This window comes from Chiloscyllium plagiosum, chromosome 32 (assembly GCF_004010195.1).
Source record: "Chiloscyllium plagiosum isolate BGI_BamShark_2017 chromosome 32, ASM401019v2, whole genome shotgun sequence".
NCBI classification, from domain to species: Eukaryota; Metazoa; Chordata; class Chondrichthyes; order Orectolobiformes; family Hemiscylliidae; genus Chiloscyllium; species Chiloscyllium plagiosum.
The window spans coordinates 21,753,019-21,774,723 of record NC_057741.1 but is presented as its reverse complement, the minus strand read 5'-3'; the positions used below and the strand labels follow the sequence as shown (position 1 = coordinate 21,774,723).

At 41.9% G+C, this 21,705-nt stretch overlaps 1 protein-coding gene and 1 long non-coding RNA gene across 4 annotated transcripts in view; one reads left to right on the top strand and one right to left on the bottom strand.

Moving 5' to 3' along the window:
• LOC122539403 overlaps positions 1-3,666 on the bottom strand; it is a 42,354-nt gene extending 38,688 nt beyond the window's left edge. The window contains exon 1 of the long non-coding RNA XR_006309071.1: positions 3,573-3,666. This is a non-coding gene — a long non-coding RNA (uncharacterized LOC122539403). The remainder of the gene's footprint in view (positions 1-3,572) is intronic.
• Positions 3,560-21,705, top strand: part of jade1 (jade family PHD finger 1) — a 139,626-nt gene continuing 121,480 nt past the window's right edge. For 2 of the 3 annotated variants that reach the window (XM_043674206.1, XM_043674201.1), the window contains exon 1: positions 3,560-3,871. The gene's annotated coding sequence lies outside the window, so the exon portion shown is untranslated. Of the gene's footprint in view, positions 3,872-5,477; positions 5,636-21,705 lie in introns of all 3 variants that reach the window. The other variant, XM_043674202.1, reaches the window with a different exon arrangement.

Here is a 21,705-nt window from a genome sequence, read left to right as displayed (position 1 = left end):
ACCCCAATTCACCTATTGTACTCTATGCTACTTTCTCCCCACCTCCACCCTCCTCTCATTTATCTCTCCACCCTTCATGCACTCTGCCTGTATTCCTGATGAAGGGCTTTTGCCTGAAACGTTGATTTTCCTGCTTCTCGGATGCTGTCTGAACTGCTGTGCTTTTCCAGCACCACTCTAATCCATAATCTGGTTTCCAGCATCTACAGTCATTGTTTTTACCTCCTTCAGCACAGACTACCCATTCTCTGCTACCTTGAGCTCTCATTGTCATTTAATCTGCTTCATTTCTCTTTTGTCCAGGCCTGGTGTCCATAATCCCCTTGTTTACTGACTCCTTTCATATCTCTCTTTCTCTCTCATTTGGTCCATTCTGCTCACCTCCAGTGCTCCCCTCCTCCCATCCTTCCCCAACGTAATACCACTTTTTCCTAGCTACTATCGGTTCTGATGAAGAGTCACCAGACTCGAAACATTAACTCTGCTTTCTTCCTACAAATTGGCCAGACCTGCTGTTTCTGTTGCAGACCTTCAGCACCTGCAGTTCTTTATTTCATTTTTGCTGTTACGAGGCAGTACCGCTTCTATTTCACCAACTTGATCTTCAAACTGTTCTCTCTGCATATGTTGACGGGGTCGGGATTTCCACTTTTCCTCGTGTTGTTAAACATTGAGAACACCGGCTCACTCTAAAGCCAGCAATTTCCCATTTAACCTGCTGCCAAATCTGAAGATCTCTCCCGACTTCAGCAAAACCAAACCTGCCTGTTTGAAGTGAAACGCAAATATTCTCTTTAATATAAGCTGAATACTCCGGTTCAGCAAATCTAGAGTTTCGAAGAAGGGTCTTAGCGGAATCGGAACATTAACTCTGTCTTGCTCTCCGCAGATGCTAGCAAGAAGTGCTGAGTTTCTCCAGCATTTTCTACGTTTATGCCGAAGTTAAAAATCATGCAACAGCAGGTTACTGTTCAACAGGTTTATTTGGAAGTACAAACGTTTGGAGTGCTGCTTCTTCAGGTAGATATGATTTGGAGGAGCTGGTATTGGACTGGGGTGGATAAAGTTAAAAATCACACAAAACCAGGTTATAGTCCTATAACCTGGCGTTGTGATTTTTAACCTTCTTCATGTAGCTAATGCAGCAGGATCATAGGTCACAGAATTTATAGCAAAAGGTCATAGTGTCATACAACTGATGCCATATATTGTACAAACCTAGATTGCTGTAAAGTCTTTCACCTTTTAGAATGGGTTGCAGGTTTTGACTCATTAATACGTAAATCTCTTTCAAGTCACAGTCCCCAGATAACTTAGCTCAGACAATGCATTAAAGATGTGATATTAAAATCTGTATGTATTCCAATTTTGAGTCAAACTGGTTATATTTCCCAAATAGGAATTTTATAAAATGTCACATGGATTAATTGCCTACAGATTGTGTTTTTTGAACAAAATAGAATGTATCTACAAACACAATTCTGCAAATGCAAATTCATGCCATAGACTTCTGTGTGTGTGCATGCAGGTGAGAGAGAGAGTGTGTATATATATATATATGTTTGTGTGTGTGTGTGTGTGTGAGAGGGAGAGTGTGTGCATGTGAGAGAGAGAGTGTGTGTGTGTGCACGCACATGTGCTTGATAGTGTGTGTGACTGTGAGTGTGATGCATTACATATCTATGACAGGGTGTGTGCATGAGTGTGGGGGGAGTGTGTGTGTATCCTGAGAGACAGTGTGTGTGTGTGAGAGAGAGGGTCTACACGAGTATGTTAGAGTGTGTATGTGTGTGAGAGAGAGAGTGCAAGGTTTGTAGCTCAGGTTGAGGTAAACACATAGATCTAGATATAATCTATCAACCCCTCAGAAAACGAACAGGAAATTACATCACTACAAACCCCAAGGACCCCATCCAGGACAAACATATAAATACAAAGCAGGAGACAAAAGCTTCGCTTCACTTGGAGGTCGCCACTGATGATGTTACCTAGCCAGGTAATGAAACATCTGGATATCAAACCTACAGCTCATTGAGCAAACCTACACCCTAGAGAGAGAGTGTATAAGTGTTATGGGGTCACTTGTGGTGTGACATGAATCCAAGATCCTGATTGAGGCCATCCTCATGGGTACCAAGCTTGGCTATCAGTCTATGCTCGACCACTCTGCATTATTGCGTATCCCGAAGTCTGCCTTGGAGGACGGTAACCCCAAGATCAGGGACATTCAGGTCTTCCAGGTTGAGGCCATCCTGGATCTTGGGTTCATGTCACACTACAGGTGACCCCACAATGTTTAAACACGCTCTCTCTCTCTCACACACACATACGCAGACTCTCAGGCACACACACACTCCCCCCACATTGCACACCCCCTCACAGGCATATACTCCATCACACTCATGAACACACTCTATCAAACATGCACACATGCTCTCATATGCACACACACAAGCATTCACACTGTCTCCTTCTCTCCCACACACACTCTCACTCTGTCTCCCTCACATGCATGCACACACACATACAAGTCTGAGGTGGATTGCATTCGCAGAATTGTATTTGCAGATAACATTCGATTTTGTTCAAAAAGCACACAATCTGAAAGCAGTGAATCCATGTGATATTTTATAAATTCCCTCTTTGGAAACAGAACCAGTCTGACTCTAGATTGGAATATATAGACTCTAAGGTCACACCTTTAATGCACTGTCTGAGCTGAGATGTCACTTTTTAAAATAAAACCTTAAGTTATCTAGGGAATGTGACTTGAAAGAAGTTCTGAGATTTACATATTAATGAATCGAAACCTGCAATCCATTCCAGAAGATGAAAGACTTGATTGCAATCTAGGTTTGTTCAATATATCACATCAGTTGTACAACACAATGCTCTTTTGTTATAAATTCTGTGTCCTATGATCCTGCTCCACTAGCTACCTGATGAAGGAGCAGCGCTCAAAAAGCTAGTGCTTCCAAGTAAACCTGTTGGACTATAACCTGGTGTTGCGTGATTTTTAACTGTATCCACCCCAGTCCAACACCAGCACCGCCACATTATGTTTATGCCAACATTTCCTCTTCCCTCATCCGATGCAATACAATACCTGTATTTCCCTCCTTCTCAACAATGTCACGTCCTCCAACTTAACCTGGACAGTACTGCCGGTGACAGTGAAAAAAACCCACATTACCGTCATTGCTCTTCTTTCATACACAGCACATTTTCTGGCCACAAATTCGTACTTCACGATTTTTTCTAACATTTTGCGAGATTTGCACAGAATGTAATCCTTACTGACCATGCCTTTCAACATGCAGGAAAGCTAGGGCACTGAACAATTAAACTCCTGATCTCACTTAGCGTTTGGTGAAAAGCAATTAATGTTGAAAAATGCATTGTGAATGGCATTAATGCAAATTTCTTCGTTTGTACTTAGTATAAACGGAACTGTTTCATTTTAAAATCACCCTCCTTCCTGAGTGTATTTTTGAAATTCGTTCGTTAAACAAGGCATCGAGCTTTAGAATTTTGTTTGGGAAAACGAAAGCAAGGTTGCAAAGGAGACTTACAGTAATGCTGTTGACAAGACATGAGACTGCTCCCTCGTCTGGCAGCAAGTGTGGACTAACAGAAAGCGAAGACAAAATCCTTCCTTCACCCAACCAACTCCACCATAAGGACCAACGTCAGTCAGTGCATATGTGAAAGAGGGAGCGAGAAAGAGAGATAGAGGGAGCCACAATCTGCTACTGCAGCTGCTTCAACTCCACATTCAAAAAAAATCTTCATTTCCATCCAGTCTCACCTCAACAGACCAGCTTTAAAGCAAAAAAAACAAATACAAACACACACAAAAATATTACAGCAGGTACTGTCCTCTTTCAATACTTTTTAAGCGTTTTGGGCTCGTTATGGGGGGGGGTTGTAAATAATTGTGAAGGAAAGAAAAGCAGGACGATGGGGAGTACAGTACGGAGGAAAGAGGAAGCAAAGGAGGAGATCTGGTGATTTAAAAAAATCGTCAAGCTTTTGATGTCTTTTCCGTTGTTGGCCGAGTTTGGCCTGCAAAGGGGTTTTTTTTTAGTTCAGCAATTTGATTCCGAAGGTCGCTGATGATGGAAATAATATAGTACGTCATTAATATGGCGCCAAAAGCTTGTGTGTGATATGAGTGAGAGCGCAATGGGGGGTGGAGAACAGAGCGGGGAAGCGGCATGGGGTGTGTTTGGGGGGGTGGGGAAGAAGCGAGGTTTTTCTTTGCAAAAGTTGAGGGGCGGCTGCAGTGTTGAATATGCATCAGGATTTCTATTTAAGCATTGCCAGCGGTGTTATTTTGTATCCTGCCTGTGGGCTTTAATAATTTGTAGCAGGTTTTCATTGGCAGTGCGCAGCGATGGCATATGGGGTGTTGTGCCGAGTTGTTCGGGGAGTCCCGGCTGGGTTCTCCCTCAATGTATCCATTAGTTGCTCTCTCTGTGTATCCATTAGTTGGGATACAGTGTATCCTTTTGCAGCCGCTGTTGCAGAGCGGCGTGGAACGTGACGCGGATAGAACGCTGGGTCCGGCTCGCGGATCCGGGCCAGCGGCTCGTGCTCACTCGCGCCGCGCAAACCTCAAGCGGAGCAAGCTTTCTCTTCCCTGGCTTTCTCCCTCCAGCGACAGGGGAGCGATAGTTATTTTAAGCACCGCATTATTTAAATTGCAAAAGGACATAGATTCTTAGCGGAAGCATAATCTCATCATCGGTCTAATATAGTGGGTGGGAAGAGTCTCAAACAAGTGTCCCGGCGTTTTTCGGTTGGTAGGGGAGGTGAACTGAGGATAGGGAGGGAAAGGGATGAGGACTTGACCTTTTAACATACATTGCGCAGATTAGAGGCACGAGGAGGGCAGCGGGAGAAAGCGTACTGTAAGGTGCACCGGCTGAGCGACTTTAGCACACCGCCTTCCAAGTCCTTGCTCTTTAAAAGGACTTTTTCTTCTGCCTCTCAAATGTCAGTTTTGTGTGTGAACGTGTGCACTCCGGCTTCAAGTTTCTCTCCCGCGCACACGCGGTTACTATTGTTTACATGAACCATAACCTCACTCCCCATCGTTTTTTTCCAAATCCTCTTAGCATAATTTTAGAACTGTAAAATTATGAATGGGGTTTTGTTTCTTTGAATTTCTGCCATTTCTATGAGGGGGTAAAAGAATGTGCGTGGACTTCAGGAATGCTTTAGTGCAAGCACAGCTGCTGCCATTCGCTACATAGTTAGTTGAAGGAGAATGAGGCAAAGTTAGTTATGCTAGGATCCATCTTCTGACAGTTTTGGTCTTCTGTTAAAGAATATTTAAAGACTTTGCTGAGGTAAAGAAAACATTAACGTTATTTGAGAAACATAGAACAAGCTTCATCTTGCCATGAGGCTGCAAGAGTGTATAAGATCAGGTGATATTAGATCATGTGAAACTTGTGCACTTTGTCCCATAGTACTGCATGGATTCTCGGTCTTTCCATGAAGAGTTGACATGAAGCTAAACTATTTTGGAGTGAGTTGAATGATACCTCAGAAGTCCAAGTTAAACGTTATCGTTCTTCTTCACTCTTCGCTCTTACCCTCCTCAGTCAGCTTTTCCATTGGCTTGAGGGTAAGCTTGTAGTTTAGGTATATCCATAGGATGCTGTGAACTCTTTACAGTACTCAGTGGCAATCTGTGGCCACTGGGATTTCATATGTTGCAAAGATCTCATTGAGCGATGTAATTATTGGACAGTGTGTGCTCTGCAGTTCCTTGATTTCTATCTATTCGATCATTGTACCTGTATTCCAAGGGGTCCATCCCATGACGTTCCTATGGTAATATCAATGGTACTCCTGTCTCCTGCCAATAAATGATACAAGTAATACAGCCTGATATAATCTCTTCCAATAATTTATGACATGGCCACCAAAAGAATATGTTGCTATGGCTTGATGTTTTCTGATACTCCGATGTCCTCTGTACAGTTGGTGATATTCAGAGGACTCTCAATAAGTGACCTCTCGTTATAAGAAGTAAACATTCACCACACTGAACTCATGATACTGTCTGAGAATGCGTTGGCACAGTATTGTCTGACCTGAACATACTCTTTATTAGATTTCTGTCCATCTCTGATTTCATTTAGCTGCTGAATTATTGCTGGAAGTTTCTTTGATGTAAAAGATTCCACCACTTTAACGAAAATTACATCACCTTATTCAGGCCTGGCCATGAGAATATGTGACAAAGCATCTGCTGTTTTCCTAGAACATACCCTGAGTTTGCATCAAATCATATTATCTTCAATCTGAATCATTGTACTTATGATGGTACTTTTGTCAACTCCTTGCAATGTTAAGGGTTTTTGGTCATCTCCATCTTGAATTAAAGACCAATAACATAATCTGCTGAACTTTCACAAGTTTGTGTAGCATCTAATCAGTCTTTCCTTATCACTGTTCAGGGTCTGTCATGTGTAATAAATTGATCTACACTTTCCATTCATCTTTATCTGAAAGAGTACACCTCCCATTTCTGTAGAAAATTGATTTGCAGCAATTATGATGGATAGTCTTGTGTCATATTGAGCTAAAATATTGGGTGATGTCAACATCTGAGTTTCTCCAAAGGACCTATGTTGTGCTTCTTCCTAGCAGTTTGTATTATAGAGTCATAGAGATATACAGCACAGAAACAGGCCTTTCTGTCCAACTCGTCCATGCCGACCAGATATCCGAAACTAATCTAGTCCCATTTGCCAGCACTTGGCCCATATTCCTCTAAACCCTTCCTATTCATATACCCATCCAAATGCCTTTTAAATGCTGTAATTGTACCAGCCTCCACCACTTCCTCTGGCAGTTTATTCCATACACTCATCACCCGCTGTGTGAAAACGTTGCCACTTAGTTCCCTTTTATATCTTTCCCCTCTCACCCTAAACCAATGTCCTCCAGTTAAGGACTCCCACACCCCAGGGAAAAGAACTTGTCTGTTTATCCTATCCATGCCCCTCATGATTTTACAAACCTCTATAATGTCACCACTCAGCCTCTAACGCCCTAGGGAAAATAGCGCCAGCCTATTCAGCCTCTCCTGATAGCTCAAACCTTCCAACCTTGGCAACATCCTTGTAAGTCCTTTCTGAACCCTTTCAAGTTTCACAACATCCTTCTGATAGGAAGGAGACCAGAATTGCATGCAATATTCCAAAAGTAACCTAACAAGTGTACTATGCAGCTGCAACATGACCTCCCAACTCTTGTATTCAAAGCTCTGACCAATAAAGGAAAGCATACCAATGCCTTCTTCACTATCGTATCTTCCTGTGACTCTATTTTCAAAGAACTATGAACCTGTACTCCAAGGTCTCTTTGCTCAACAACACTCCCTAGGACCTTACCATTAAGTATATAAGTCCTGCTATGATTTGTTTTTCCAAAATGCAGCACCTTGCATTTACCTAAATTAAACTCCATCTGCCACTCCTCAGCCCATTGGTCCATCTAATCAAGGTCCCGTTGTAATCGAGGTAACCTTCTGCGCTGTCCATTGCAACTCCAATTTTGGTGTCATCTGCAAATGTACTAACTATATCTCTTATGTTTACATCACAATCATTTATATAAATGATGAAAAGTAGTGGACCCAGCACTGATCGTTGTGGCACTCCACTAGTCAAGGCCTCCAGTCTGAAAAGCAATCCTCCACCACCAATCTCTGGCTTCTATGTTTGAGCCAGTTCTGTATCCAAATGGCTAGTTCTCCCTGTATTCCATGTGATCTAACATGACTAACCAGTCTACCATGGGGAACCTTGTCAAACGCCTTACTGAAGTCCATATAGTTCACTTTCACCGTTCTGCCCTCATCAATCCTCTTTGTTACTTCTTTAAAAAAATTCAATCAAGTTTGTGAGTCATGCTTTTCCATGCACAAAGCCATGCTGAGTATCCCTAATCAGACTGTGCCTTTCCAAATACATTTACATCCTGTCCCTTAGGATTCTCTCCAACAACCTATGGGCGGCACGGTGGCACAGTGGTTAGCACTGCTGCCTCACAGCGCCAGAGACCCGGGTTCAGTTCCCGCCTCAGGCGACTGACTGTGTGGAGTTTGCACATTCTCCCCGTGTCTGCGTGGGTTTCCTCCGGGTGCTCCGGTTTCCTCCCACAGTTCCAAAGATGTGCAGGTCAGGTGAATTGGCCATGCTAAATTGTCCGTAGTGTTAGGTAAGGGGTAAATGTAGGGGTATGGGTGGTTTGCGCTTCGGCGGGTCGGTGTGGACTTGTTGGGCCGAAGGGCCTGTTTCCACACTGTCAAGTAATCTAATCTAATCTAATCTTTAGTAATCTAAAACCTGCCCACCACCAATGTCTGGCTCACTGGTCTATAGTTCCCTGGCTTTTCCTTACCAAATTCCTAAATAGTGGCACCACGTTAGCCAACCTCCAGTCTTCTGACAACTCACCTGTGACTATCGATGATACAAATATCTCAGCAACGGGCCCAGCAATCACTTGCTTAGCTTCCCACAGAGTTCTCAGGTACACTTGATCAGGTCCCTGGGGATTTATCCACTTCTGTACGTTTCAAGACATCCAGCACCACCTCCTCTTTAATATGGACATTTTTCAAGATGTCATAATTTATTTCCCCACATTCTATATCTTCCATGTTCTTCTTCACAGTATATACTGATGCAAAATACTAATTTAATATCTCCCGTATCTCCTGCGGCTTCAAATAAAGGCTATCTTGCTGATCTTTGAGGGGCCCTATTCGCCCCCTAGTTACCCTTTTCTCCTTAATGTATCGCTGCATTCTAATAGCTGACATTATGGCTCATTGATGACTTGGTTTATCAATCCCACAAATATCTGGAGTTCAGTCAAGATATGAGGAGGTGGAATGTCCTTGATTGCTCTCATCTTCTTTGTCAACTCTGACACTGGATGCATCCACATTAGGCCAAAGGAGCTTGATCATCATTGCATTCCTGTAAACACTGATGCATAGTTCACACTCCACTCCAGTGTCATGTTCTGAGTAGACCCATGGATCAGGATATATAACTCCCTCCAGTCTTCAATAGACACTTGCTGTGGTCCCTGGAAGATTTCTAATGCTGATGTGATGTTGAAGGCCCATCTGTTGAAACAAAATCTCCCAAACTATGCAATGAAGAGTTTGAGCAACTTAGACTCTTCATCACGAGGTAATTACCAAAAACAAACTTGATACCCATTTTCATGAAGATTTAACATTTTCATAATTATTCTATGTCTTGACCACAAATGATTATATGAGCTTTGTGCTCACCTGCTTTGCATTAGATTTGAGCAGGTTCAGGTAGGTCTGTTGGGTTTTGCTACTGCAGCTGCCCTCAAGCACCAGCTTTTTGGTCCTTTTACAGGTGCGTGAACCGCCTGTTTCCCTCTTTACCTTTGGCAAGAGTCAATTTGGAACATTTCTGGGAAAAAATAGACACACCGGCTTTGTTTTAGAAAACAGAGAAATGTATGTATGTTGTCTCCAGCTTTGAGTCAATGAACAACTGTGGCAATTCACCTCTGAAATTTTTTGACTCATTTTCTTGGCTTTCCAGTTCCTTTATTCTGCAGATGAGGTGTATGCTTAAGCTCTGTGCTTTCTCTCTTTATATTGAAAGGTTGAATTCTGTTGTTGTGTGACCTTGACTTCCATATCTCCTGGCCCATTTTGGTTTGAAATCGCTGAAGAGAACTTTTCTCCAACTGTGGTTCACTTTCCGGAAAAAACCTAAACTCCATACACGTGTCTAAGTTAAAGTATGTCTTGTTTCTTCTGTAGCTTCTGCTTGGTCTCTAAATCTTTCTCAGGAAAGGGGTCTCCATATCAGTGATGTCCTCTATTTCATGGATCTCAAGATCTTTTGAGGTCTTCTCTTTCTACTTATACTGTACCAGCCTCTTGCTGAGAGAGAGAGCTTCATGGAATCATGGATTCCCTGTAGTGCAGATAGAGTCCTTTCAGCCCATCGAGTCTGTACCAACCTTCCAAAAAGCAGCCCATTCTATTTTCCGTAACTCCCCCATTAACCAAGGCTAATCCACCTAGCCATCACAATCCTGGACACTAAGCAACTCACACTATGGGCAATTTAGCATGGCCAATCCACCTAACCTGCACACCTTTGGCCTGGCTGTGAAACTCTGAAGTTATCTTTCTTGTAAAAATGATGTTAAAAATCACACAACACCAGGTTATAGTCCAACAGGTTTATTTGGAAGCACTAGCCTTTGGAGCGCTGCTCCTTCATCAGGTGGTTGTGGAGTATAAGATTGTAAGACACAGAATTTACAGCAGAGGTTTACAGTGTGACAGTTTACTTTTGCTGTAAATTCTGTCTTACGATCTTAAACTCCACAACCATCTGATGAAGGAGCAGCGCTCTGAAGGCTAGTGCTTCCAAATAAACCTGTTGGACTGTAACCTGGTGTTGTGTGATTTTTAACTTTGTCCACCCCAGTCCAACACCATCATCTCCAAATCATGTAAAAATGATGTTCATCCTCTTTGGCCAGTCACTACTCACCTGTGTTTTTACTCAGCGACAGTTAGCCGGGGTAATTTCTTCCTCTTTGCTTTTGTGCTGAACATCTCGTTAAAAACAGCCAACTTGTTGAAGTGTGATACTCCATGTTACCCTGATCATTTATCGATTTTTACATCTTGACCTCACCTTGTCTGCTTGATTGAATGACTTCTGTTAAATTTATATAATCTCTTAACTACAAGTGGTCAGACAATGTTTCATCTGAGAATCCAACAGCAAACACTTGGCGGTATGGTGGCTCAGTGGTTAGCGCTGCTGTCTCAGCGCTAGGGACCTGGGTTCGATTCCCACCTTGTGCCACTGTCCGTGTGGAGTTTGCATATTCTCCCTGTGTCTGCGTGGGTTTCCCCTGGGTGCTCCGGTTTCCTCCCATAGTCCAAAGATGTGTAGATCAGATGAATTGGCCATGCTAAATTGCCTATAGTGTGAGGTGCATTAGTCAGAGGGAAATGTAGGGGAATTGGTCTGGGTGGGTTACTCTTCAGAGGGTTGCGTGTGGACTTGTTGGGCTGAAATAGCCTGTTTTCACACTGTAGGATAGTGTGAAATCTGACCTGATACATTCTTTTAAGCTGTCACAATCTCTGTTTGCATGTCTGAACAGTAGTTTGTCAAATTACCGATATGTTCCTCTTTTCGCAGTGTACGATTATTAAATTTGGACTGCTAGGCAATGCTATGGTATCACATTATAGTTACTATTTTTTAAACCTCCTTATAGCATTTGAATCTCCACATGCTTGTTTGGTTAAGATACTGTCTTCACAGCTCCTGTTGCAAACAGTAGGACACTGACCTACTCACTGCTTGTCTTCATAGTCAGGTCAGATGCTGTGCAATATTTCTGAAACCTTTGCCAGTTTCATCACACTTATGCACGATTGGAACCGGCAAACTGCTTTACTTATTTTTGGTTATGAAAGAAATCCTACCATATTTGATCCTACACTTGCTGCTACCAGGTAATATTTTCAGTGTTATTGTGCCGCTAAAGGATACTTGGAGAATGCTGAGGTAAAGAGACGATTAAAATTAATTTCAGAAACATTTTACTATGTCTTTGTCTTGCCATGAGGCTGCAAGAAAGGGCAAGATCATGTGATATTGCATCACTTGCTGAGATTATGCTGTTTCTCATTGGTGTATCGCAGTTAAACATGATATTTACAGTGCAAAGTGGGAGAGATGACAAGGAGGCGTGTCCACTGTAGTTTGAATGTTATGGGGATCGAGGGGGAGCATCAAGAATTAAGACTATTTTCTAACATAGAGCAAAATGCCTAAGGTGTATTGGCAAAGGACTTCATATGAGCATATGAATTGTTGGCTGTTTAAAATGACCCCCTTCCCATTTTATTTCAAATCATCTTAATATAATTTGAGAACTGTAAAGTTATGAATGGGGTTCTTTTGTCTCAAGTTAGCAGTTTCTATCTTCATTTTTTTTTGAGAGGAGGAAATAAAAGGCTGTGTGCATTTCAGGAATACTTCAACGCAAACATGGCTGCTGCCATTCACAACACAGTAGACAAACAGGAGGCTGGAAGAACGCAGCAAGCCAGGCAGCATCAGGAGGTGGAGAAGTTGATATTTTGGGTATAACCCTTTTTCAGGACCAGAAGTGGAGGGAGCTGCAGACAAGGTGGGATGTGGGTGGGGAGAGTGGTGGAATTGTGAGGTAATGATAGGTTAATACAGGTGGTGGGTACAATCTGATTGGTTGATGGGAGGAATGACTCTGGTTGGTTGCTGGAAAGAAGGTTTGGAGGAATGAATCTGGTTGGTTGCTGGAAGGGAAGGGAGGAGGTGGAACTGGAAAGGGAGTTAGGGGATGGGTGGGAAGGTTATTTGAAATTGGAGAACTTAATGTAGAGTTCACAATGCAACCAGTTTTAAAATTGAGGCAAATTTTATGTTGGAATCCACCTTTACAACTGGGGCCTAACTGCATTCGCAGTAATGTATTTGTATAGCTAAGTTTATTGACTTTGCTTATCTTTGGCAAACAACTGCATTTGGGAGGGAGGGCTCACTCCTGATCTTGTCGAGGCTTTGGCAATCTCATTTCTTAAGGTTTATTTTGGTTGAAAGGTTTATTGACTTGATGTTTTTGAGAAATCGAGTACATACGTTAGTCTATCAATGCATCTAGGCAAAGCTGATTTTATTACCTCTGGTAGACCAATCTTAATGTTATGTACTTTGTGACTTTTTGATCGGGTTGGGGGTGCATGTGTGTAATCATTTCTGTTCCAAAGTATCATCTTGCTTCAGTGAGGCAGATGCTGATAGCAGATGTGAGTAGGAGCTAATGACATTTCAGTGTATTGAAATGTAGGCCTTATGAGGCTGTTGCTCAATAAAATAAAGTTTTGGCAAATACTGCTTTATCTGAATCAAATATATTCAGTGATTGTAGTGCAGAAAATTTCCTGCACAGGGCTTCTAATTCATCACTAACACTTCCAGTTTTTGGTTTGTTAAAGACTTGTTTGTGTCAGTACGTTTTCATGGAGGAGAAAGTGAGGACTGCAGATGCTGGAGATCAGAGCTTAATGTGTTGCTGGAAAAGCACAGCAGGTCAGGCAGCATCAAAGGAACAGGAAAATCGACGTTTCGGGCATCAGCCCTTCTTAAGCTCAGTAATTTTTCAGTCAACTTTTACTAGTTTGTTTGGACTCTGTTGAATTCATGTTAGCTCTCTTGTGGATCAATGCCCATCCCTCCCCACTTCCCCTGCTCTGCCTATAGCTGCAAGTCTTTAGTTTCATTCAGTGTCTATCCATTCTAAAATCATTGCTCATCATTGAACTGTCCACTTTTTACAAAGTCTTTATTTTAAAGGGAGAAAATGGGGAGCAAACATAAGGAACAAACTTTTAAAATTGCTTCGGATTTTGGTTCTGCCTTTTGTGGAAACCTATATAGTTGCCCTAGAGGGGCAAAATGGATTGGGATTTATATTTTGTGGGGAGAGTTTTCTTGGAGTAGTTGTAATCAATTGCATAAACATAATTACAGCTGCTTCTTTTAAAATTTACACGGCAGAAATTCAGTACTACATTAGAATTAGCTGAAAATTATTTTAATCCTTGGCTTCAAAAAAACCCTAAAGGACAGAACCATTCAGAACTTGCTGAATGCCACCTGCTAATGTCTTGCTACGTGGGCATCAGTGATGCATTTTTTTTGTATCAGCTAAAGAAGTATGATTTGTAACGGTCTTGTGGTGCAGTGGTAGAGTACAAAGTTCTGGTTTCGAGTCCAGGTCCAAAACCTGATGGATACAGAAGGTGTACTCATAATGTGGCCAAACAGGTTGTCTATCAGCCACTAAAATCCTTCCCATGTGCCTGATGGCAGGACAGTAGAACAGGTGAGTTTCTTGATCTGTCACACTGCAGGAGGCAACAATTTCTTTCCGAAGATCTACTTTATACGTAAACTTATTTAAAGAAAATTACGCAACATTTCAATTGGACCGTTAGAGCTTTTGCAAGAAAATTCGAATTGTCCCAGAAGGCAGTGGTAATCTATTGAGTACCTTTCTCAACATAATCACGGACGAACTATAAATTCAGTGAACAGCCATGATGCCAATGTCCTCTGCAGATACGGTATTTGCAGGAGGAGAGAGAGAGAGAGAATTTGATTTGTTATTATCAGAGTAAGCATCAGTTTGGTTTCAAACTAATTTAACATTCATTTAGCATTGTAAATTAGAATGCAGCAGTACCATATCACAGCTTTAAAGGGGGTAAACTTGTATAGTGAGTGATGATGTTTAGAATGTACTTACTGAAGTTGGCAATTTGAAGCCTTTGAAGCCAAGTTACAAATTGCAGCATGCTATCTGTTTATGTACATGTTGGGGATGTTATGGCTCTTAAGATTTTTCTTTGTCAAAACAATGCAATTCCTCTCTTGGTTCAGATTTTTTGAATGAGTTCACTGCATTTCTCTTTTGGTCTGCCTGTCGTCTTTTTCTCTTCAAGCCAGCATCAGGCATGTACTTTCACTGTTAGGTACTTTTTCCTAGCTTATCATTGACTCAAGTGTGCAATTACACTTGAATACAGTACTATAAAATGTTTCCATAACTGCTTTACAAATCCGCATTATCCACTTCAGCATTTCATCCAATGTTCTTTATTTGCCTCAACAGTTACCTGGTACTCTGCTATGCTTTTTTTTGCTTTAGAATTTAAATGAAATACCAAAATTAAAGCTTACACAATTTCTTATTCTTCTTTAAGGTTAGGATTTTAACATGGTATTGTTCAGAGATTTCCTTAAAGAAAGTATTGCTTATGAGATTAAGCAAAGAACTGTTCTTTAAATAACTGGCTAAACAAAGTCTTGCCATCTAGGGTCTGAAAATTGATAATTAAGTTCCAATTAAAATTGCATGTTCAGTTTAAATTTTAGTTTTTTTATCTGACTTTTGTTTAAGTATTTTGTATGCCCTGCATTGATTAAAAGTCAACAAGCTACTGTGAATGTTATTGTTAACAGAAGTGATCCAAGCCCGAATATTATTTTTCCGTGAGATAAGAAGGAAACTGTCGTTTGTTTGATTTGTACCACTTCAGTCATTATCATGTCAGGTTCAAGGTCAGTTCAAGCACCAGTTTGCCATTGGACATGAAAATCATGTAAAGAAATTAACCCCTCAGTGCTGGATTTGCCACAGAGTTTCCGAAATAATTGCACCTTGTGTTGTAGAGATGAGATCCATGTTGATTAATTTGTTAACTGCAGTGTCTCTGAAATAACTGGAGGTGGCCAATTCAGGACTGCCATCCCTTTGGCAATTAACACACGTTTGTTCTGCGGTGTTTTCATTCTGTGGAGGTTTGATCCTGTTGTTGCGCTGGGATCTGTTTGTTGAGTGGGCTCCATTCCCACAGCAGTCAAAAACTACTTGAATTCTGTCATTTGTGTATCATGAGGAACAGTTATATTGAGGCAGTTGTTGTCAGATGTGGCTTGAACGCGTTCCCCTGTGTCTGTTTTACTGTTATTTAAATAGGAGAAAGTGAGGACTGCAGATGCTGGAGATCAGAGTCAAGAATGTGTTGCTGGAAAAGCATAACAGGTCAGGCAGCATCCGAGGAATAGAAGAAGGGCTTGTGCCTGAAACATCGATTCTTCTGCTCCTCAGATGTTGTCTGACCTGCTGTGCTTTTCCAGCAACACACTCTTGACTCTGTTATTTAAATAGCTTGATATTTCATGCTTCTGTAAACTTTATCTTTACTGTACACTGATAGCTGCATGAGAATATGAAAAAGAACACCTTAGCTAAGTTTGAAATCTGAAGGAAATGGTATTGAATGGTTAGCCTCCAGTGATTGTAACTCTTTAAGTCACTAATGTTTTCTTTGAAGAGGCAGTGGCAGCCTGCATCCCTGTAAGATGCTTGTTAGCACCATGTCCTGGTCAGCTCTGCGTATTAGGAATCTTCACTCTGGTTTGGCAGTTCCTGCCACATTGTCTGATGGAGAAGGTATAGGATTCACTGTTTTCTTTGAATGCTTTTTTGCAGCCGGCTCTTCCTTGCTTGTTCATCTCTTTCAATACCCTACAAACAATGAGCTTCTTGAGGTCATGGTTGTCAGTGACTGCCTCTCATTTCTAAGCATCAGGGTCTGCCAATTTCATATCTCACTAGCAGGTCTCCTTGTAGCAGAAAGTTTTAGCCCAGTTGAGGCTTTGCCGTACAGAAGGTCTTTGGCTGAAAGGCTGTCATTCATCCACTGAATAAAATTGAGACACGCACACGACATTGGGTTTGCTGTGAGTGATTGCTGATGGAAGTGATCTACTGCAAGACCACTGAGTTGGTGATCTTGTCCTGACAGCGCCATTTAAGCTAATAGGGTCAGAATCGTGTTATAACCAATACAGCTAAGGAAAGTCTGCACTCTGCAAATAATGGTCTAAATTCTTCAATCGTGTTAAAGCCAATTTGCATCAAGAAACATGCATTATAGCAGAACCTTCTGTATGCCAAAGCATGTTGTTTGGGCCCACTTTCTAACTCGCAGGCTTCCAACATTGCACTCCAAAGCTGACCTTACCCATGAAGTCCTCATGAAAAGAGATCATGCTGGTATGTTGGTCAGACCAATTTCTCCAGGAACTCAAACAGTCCATCTCTGTTCATGTGGTTAAATGCCTTACTGAGGTCAATGAAGGCAATCTGTAGTGGTCTGTTTTGTTCATGGCATTCATTTTGCACTCGTAGGATGGCGAAAATAATGTGTGTCTGACATAGAGAAGGTCGAAATTGTTGAGCCCTTTCTCCTTCTAAGCATATGTTTTCCTAGATCTGCCTGGGAGGAGCGTAGGAGGATGCAGGCTTGGTAGACTTGCAGTTTGATGCTGTCAGTCTGGTTTGCTGTTGTTCCAAATACACTCACTCAGCTTAGACATAACAGCTGCAACTTCTGCAATGTGTGTGTTGATTTTGGCATCAACTGACACATTACTGGTGATTGTGGAGCCTAGATATATGAAGCTATGAACAACCTCTTGTGACTCATTGAGAGTGCAGATAGATGGCAACAGGACAATATGTTGGACTGTGAGATTTGTCTTCCTGATGGTCACACTAAACTCTTTGTAGGTGTGAGTGTGTCTTTCCCTTTGTTGCTGAAGGAGTTTCTTGTTATGGTGTGTCAGTGCAACACCATCAGTGGAGAGCAATTCTCTGGTGAAGACTTGGTGCACATTTTATCTTGGATCTCAGGTGAGCAATACTGAGCAGCTTATTGTCAGTTCTGGTACATAAGTTGACACCACCTGTAGATGACAGTAAGGCAAATGACAACTGCAAAGAAAAGAATACAGTTGGCTCTGATATAATGCGATAGTTTGGTCCTTGTGCGATCCCGCGTTATAAGAAAATTGCTCAGTATCAGCGCCATTTAAGCTAATAGGGTCAGAATCGTGTTATAACCAATACAGCTAAGGAAAGTTTGCACTCTGCAAATAATGGTCTAAATTCTTCAATCGTGTTAAAGCCAATTTGCATCAAGAAACATGCATTATAGCAGAACCTTCTGTATGCCAAAGCATGTTGTTTGGGCCCACTTTCTAACTCGCAGGCTTCCAACATTGCACTCCAAAGCTGACCTTACCCATGAAGTCCTCATGAAAAGAGATCATGCTGGTATGTTGGTCAGACCAATTTCTCCAGGAACTCAAACAGTCCATCTCTGTTCATGTGGTTAAATGCCTTACTGAGGTCAGTGAAGGCAATCTGTAGTGGTCTGTTTTGTTCATGGCATTCATTTTGCACTCGTAGGATGGCGAAAATGATGTCAACTCTAGATCTTCTAGTTCTGAAACCAATTGGGATTTGGGCTGGAGGCGTTCATCCAGGATCTGCAGTCTGACTGTCACATGCAGATTTTTATTCCATGATGCTCATGCTTTGATAGTAGCTGGAATTGTTGTGGTCACACGTGTTCTTTTTAGGGTCATGATTTAGCACCATGCAAATCTTAAGGCACTGCCCTCCTCCTCCTCTGAAAGAGAGAGAGAGAAGTTTATGTAGACGCTGTTGAAATGCCACACCACTGAGGGTGCAGTCTTTGAAGATTCTTCAGTCATAGCGTGAATACCTGCCCGGATTAAAAACCAACAGTTTTATGACTTGGTTGAATAGTTACTGTCCATAATCTCGCAAAGGGTGCAGAAGCCAACTGAAACATGACTCAAGACACCAACTGCAATGCTACTGCCTGAAATGTAGGAAGCAAGAGTAGTAACATACTGACAGGATCTATCTCAGTGAAACAACCATTGATACCAAACTCAGTAATTACAAGAGAGCTTTGCGTGAGAAGACTTTGAATGCTCTTAAACCCACATAAAGTAATGCCCAATGCCCAAGAGACTGGTGTGCCAGTGACTACTGATTACAACTTTGCCAGAAAATCTGGATGTCCTTCAACACATGTTAGGAAACATAAATAAAAGGAATCAGAAAGTAACAGGTACATCAGCGAGGAAAATGGCTTAATTGAAAGCAAAGTCAGGGGAGGTTGTCACTAATTTCACTTAGACAGTAGGGAAGATGAATGGAGCACTAATTTGAGTTATACTCTGGGGAGAAAGTGTTAACATGGAAGGTCTAGACTGTATTGAATTCCTGCCTGTCAGGAAAGAGCTGGCTGTTGAACCACAATAGAGGAGCCGAGTAAAGCTATTCATTCACTTGCCACAGGCAAAGCTCTAGGTGCTGATGTGAAACCACTTGAACTTTCAAGAGACAATGTTTCTTAAATTCTATGAAAAGCTGTTTACTTAAGTTTAAATTGCTGAGGATGACACAATCCTGTGGAGGGGGATTTTCCAAGAGTTTCGGCAACATAGTGTTCTATGTTTGCAATGTAAAAATAATGTAACTGATGAGAATGCACACCTGAAATTGTCTGTTCTTATGTATTGTGAGGTGAATTCCAGAATTTTATAAACATCAGTGCTACAAAATGTTCTGCATTTACATCTGATAATGAATCAAATTTTCCTTGACTTTTTTTAGCTCAGCAATTAAGTGAAAACTTTAATCAGAGGAGATGATTCTAATTGGAAAACACAATTGGTGTGAGAGTATTGGATGAGGTGAGGAGAGCTGCAACAGCTCACAAATGATCTAAGGTGATATCAATACAGCAGTTTGCCACAAGATTGGAAACGGATGGAGAAGTAGTCTTATTGCACTTAGTGATTCACTTTACATATGCCTTAACGTGTTTTTCCAACACTCTTAGTTGTCATTTGGCTGTGACTAAGTCATGGCCTTGACTAAGTGGAATGCCGCTTTTTGTATTTTAGTAGAGAAACATGTTTTCTTCTCACTCCCCGCTCCTCATCAACATTGGTGTAGAGTCCATGGGTACAGATTGCCACAATGATTGTTCGGGCGGAAGCTTTATTGAATGTTTTTCTGCTCTTGAAAGTGAGGGGCATCACTCTCGTGGCTCATTTTGCCATTACTCTGTGTCCACTCTCGCATGTACAGTTCCCGGCTCATGAGCCAGCAGTTGGTCAGTTTGTCCTAATGTTTGGAGGCCAGTTGTAGTGTCCCTATAAGGTGACTGTGTAGCTGAGTGTCGTCCTGTTTCTTCACCATGATTCCCTCCTCCCCCCCCCCCCCCCCCCCCCAAGCACCTCAGTCAAAGCAAAATGCTCAGAGAGACAGTACAGTTTTACCTCCTTCATCTTTATTCCGGGCCCTGGAGGGAGAGAGAACGATAACCCATGTGCACGGGCATGCGTTCCCAGTCTTCTCTTGAAGAGCAATTTCTTAATGAATTATATAGTCATTTTACAGGGACAAGCGTGCAGTTAAGACAACATACATATTGATTGGGTTACCGTTACAATCAGCGAGTGACAATAGCAAAGAGTAAGCCATCTGCTGTTACACAATGAATGTTCTTAACCTTAACTGGCTTCACATAATGAATACTTTTCACCGTGTTAAACTGACCTTACATACTGAATGCTTCCAATATTGTTAAAAAGCTCTACATAAGGAATGCTTTTCCACCTTGTTAACCCATTACCCTTGCCTCCAGCACCCCAGTGTTAACTGCAAGTTCTTATCTGATCTGAGTCATGCTCAGCTGAACCTCTTGTTTCACAAAACTTGGAACTTAACTCTTTCCCTATCTGCTTATACCCTATACACATTCTCATGAGGAAATGTCACTTGGCAGAGATTGCTGATTTCCCCTTGGAGTTTCGCATTTTGCCGTGGCATGTGAACACTCACAATGTGATGAATGTGGAAAAGAAGTGAAGCTGAGGACATACAGTTACTGAACAAGGCTTTCCAGATTGGGAGTCTAATGCTGGCTTAAAATCCATATGTGCAAGATCTCTGATAAAGGTTTGATTTATTTTTGTTGCAAAGAGGAAGTTCAGATTTGTCTGATGGATATAATAATGTGTAACTTACAAGTGCTGCTGGAGTTCTGGTTGCTTTTTCCTCTTCTAATGAGCTTTTCCTCCTTAATTGTTCATTGGAACCAAGGGGTGTCTTTAATCCTATGGTGAAGCTCCACATTCTCTGCATTTACAGTTGATCATTGAATGTTGAGGGTGGGGGAGGGTGTGTGTGTTTATGTGTGTTGCATGCAAGAGACAGTGTACAGGTCAGGCACATCTTATTAGCTAATGGAAATCTTTGAGCTGAGGAAATCCGAAAATGTACTAACATCAGAGATATTCTCAGGGGTTCTCAGTTGATTTGCAGACGTTTCATCCCCTGTCTAGGTGACATCTTCAGTGCTGTGGAGCCTGCTGTGAAGTGCTGCTGTACTGTCTCTTCTGGAATTTATTTGGTTCCGTTCCTCCTCCTCCTGGTTACCCATTCTGGTTGTTCATTGTAGTGCCCAGTATATTGGGTCTAGGTGCTTGTTGATGGAGTCCGTGGTTTAGTGCCATGCTTTGAGGAATTATCTGGCTGTCCTCTGTTCAGTTAGTCCTATTGTCATTGTGGTGTCCCTGTTGAATTTGTGGTCCTTGTCATCTGTGTGTATGGCTACTAGGGACAGCTAGTCATGGTGTTTAGTGGCTAGTTGGTGTTCGTGGATGCGGATTGCTAGTTGTCTGCTTGTTTGTCCTATATAGTGTTTTGTGCATGGGATCTTGTAAATTATGTTTGTCCTGCACATGATGGTGCTGGGTCTTTTGTTCTGGTGGGTTGTCTGAGCGTGGCTGTCAGTTTATGGGCTGTCATGAATCCCAGTGATCGAGGAGTCTGGTAGTCAGTTCTGAGATGTTTTTTATACAAGGTAGAGTGGCTAGTGAGTTAGTTCGTGGCACGTCCTCATGTTGTTTGTCTGTTAGGTATCTGCGGATGAAGTTGCGGAGATATCTGTTCTTGGCGAAGACTCTGTAGAGGTGTTTTTTTTCTCTTTGTAAGGTCGGGAGTGCTGCAGTGTGTTGTTGCTCTTTTGAACAGGGTCCTAATGCAGCTTCCCTTGCATTTGTGTTCGGGTGGTTGCTGTTGTAGTGCAGGACCTGGTCGGGTTGTGTGGCTTTCCTGTACACTTTTATGGTGCATTCACTGTTCTGT